This window comes from Leopardus geoffroyi, chromosome C1 (assembly GCF_018350155.1).
Source record: "Leopardus geoffroyi isolate Oge1 chromosome C1, O.geoffroyi_Oge1_pat1.0, whole genome shotgun sequence".
Lineage (NCBI taxonomy): Eukaryota > Metazoa > Chordata > Mammalia > Carnivora > Felidae > Leopardus > Leopardus geoffroyi.
Genome location: NC_059328.1, coordinates 152,948,139 through 152,950,964, shown reverse-complemented (window position 1 = coordinate 152,950,964; position 2,826 = coordinate 152,948,139).

Sequence of the window (2,826 nt, the reverse complement as noted above, 5' to 3'; positions counted from 1 at the left end):
CTGGTCCTGGACTCTTATTTGTTGGGAGATTTTTGATAACCGATTCAATTTCTTCGCCGGTTATGGGTCTGTTCAAGCTTTCTACTTCCTCCTGATTGAGTTTTGGAAGTGTGTGGGTGTTTAGGAATTTGTCCATTTTTTCCAGGTTGTTCAGTGTGTTGCCATATAATTTTTCATAGTATTCCCTGATAATTGCTTGAATCTCTGAGGGACTGGTTGTAATAATTCCATTTTCATTCATGATTTTATCTATTTGGGTCATCTCCCTTTTCTTTTTGAGAAGCCTGGCTAGAGGTTTGTCAATTTTGTTTATTTTTTCAAAAAACCAACTCTTGGTTTCATTGATCTGCTCTATAGTTTTTTTAGATTCTATATTGTTTATTTCTGCTCTGATCTTTATTATTTCTCTTCTTCTGGTGGGTTTGGAGTGTCTTTGCTGTTCTGCTTCTATTTCCTTTAGGTGTGCTGTTAGATTTTGTATTTGGGATTTTTCTTGTTTCTTGAGATAGGCCTGGATTGCAATGTATTTTCCTCTCAGGACTGCCTTTGCTGCATCCCAAAGCATTTGGATTGTTGTATTTTCATTTTCGTTTGTTTCCATATATTTTTAAATTTTTTCTCTAATTGCCTGGTTGACTCATTCATTCTTTAGTAGGGTGTTCTTTAACCTCCATGCTTTTGGAGGTTTTCCAGACTTTTTCCTGTGGTTGATTTCAAGCTTCATAGCATTGTGGTCTGAAAGTATGCATGGTATGATTTCAATTCTTGTATACTTATGAAGGGCTGTTTTGTGACCCAGTATGTGATCTATCTTGGAGAATGTTCCATGTGCACTCGAGAAGAAAGTATATGCTGTTGCTTTGGGATGCAGAGTTCTAAATATATCTGTCAAGTCCATCTGATCCAATGTCTCATTCAGGGCCCTTGTTTCTATATTGACCGTGTGTCTAGATGATCTATCCATTTCTGTAAGTGGAGTGTTAAAGTCCCCTGCAATTACCACATTCTTATCAATAAGGTTGCTTATGTTTGTGAGTAATTGTTTTATATATTTGGGGGCTCCGGTATTCGGTGCATAGACATTTATAATTGTTAGCTCTTCCTGTTGGATAGACCCTGTAATTATTATATAATCCCCTTCTTCATCTTTTGTTACAGCCTTTAATTTAAAGTCCAGTTTGTCTGATATAAGTATGGCTACTCCAGCTTTCTTTTGACTTCCAGTAGCATGATAAATAGTTCTCCATCCCCTCACTCTCAATCTGAAGGTGTCCTCAGGTCTAAAATGAGTGTCTTGTAGACAGCAAATAGATGGGTCTTGTTTTTTTATCCATTCTGATACCCTATGTCTTTTGGTTGGAGCATTTAGTCCATTTACATTCAGTGTTATTATAGAAAGATATGGGTTTAGAGTCATTGTGATGTCTGTATGTTTTATGCTTGTAGCAATGTCTCTGGTACTTTGTCTCACAGGATCCCCCTTAGGATCTCTTGTAGGGCTGGTTTAGTGGTGACAAATTCCTTCAGTTTTTGTTTGTTTGGGAACACCTTTATCTCTCTTTCTATTCTAAATGACAGACTTGCTGGATAAAGGATTCTCGGCTGCATATTTTTCCTGTTCATCACATTGAAGATCTCCTGCCATTCCTTTCTGGCCTGCCAAGTTTCAGAAAAGAGATCGCTCAAGAGTCTTATAGGTCTCCCTTTATATGTTAGAGCACGTTTATCCCTCGCTGCTTTCAGAATTTTCTCTTTATCCTTGTATTTTGCCAGTTTCACTATGATATGTGGTGCAGAAGATCGATTCAAGTTATGTCTGAAGGGAGTTCTCTGTGCCTCTTGGATTTCAATGCCTTTTTCCTTCCCCAGATCAGGGAAGTTCTCAGCTATTATTTCTTCAAGTACACCTTCAGCACATTTCCCTCTCTCTTCCTCCTCTGGAATACTAATTATGTGTATATTATTTCTCTTTAGTGCATCACTTAGTTCTCTAATTTTCCCCTCATACTCCTGGATTTTTTAATCTCTCTTTTTCTCAGCTTCTTCTTTTTCCATAATTTTATCTTCTAGTTCACCTATTCTCTCCTCTGCCTCTTCAATCTGAGCTGTGGTCGTTTCCATTTTATTTTGCGGCTCGTTTATCACATTTTTTAGCCCCTCCTGACTGTTTCTTAGTCTCTTGATCTCTGTAGCAATAGATTCTCTGCTGTCCTCTATACTGTTTTCAAGCCCAGTGATTAATTTTATGACTATTATTCTAAATTCACTTTCTGTTATATTTTTTAAATCCTTTTTGATCAGTGCGTTAGCTGTTGTTATTTCCTGGAGATTCTTTTGAGGGGAATTCTTCCTGGAGTGGTGTGGGACTGCGGGGCACTTCCCCTGTGCTGTCTTGAATAACTTGCCTTGGTGGGTGGGGCTGCCTTCAGACCTGATGTCTGCCCCCAGGCCACCGCTGGGGCCACAGTCAGTCTGGTGTGTGCCTTCTCTTTCCCTCTCCTAGGGGCGGGATTCACTGTGGGGTGGCATGGCCCATCTGGGCTACTTGCACACTGCCAGGCTTCTGGTGCTGGGGATCTGGCGTATCAGCTGGGGTGGATTGGCAAGGTGCACAGGGATGGGAGGGGCAGGCTCAGCTCGCTTTTCCTTTGGAGATTTGCTTCAGGAGGGGCCCTGTGCACCAGGAGGGAGTCAGACCCACCGGAGGGATGGATCTGCAGAAGCGTAGCATTGGGTGTTTGCATGGTGCAAGCAAGTTCCCTGGCAGGAACTGGTTCCCTTTGGGATTTTGGCTGGGGGATGGGCGAGGGAGATGGCGCTGGCGAG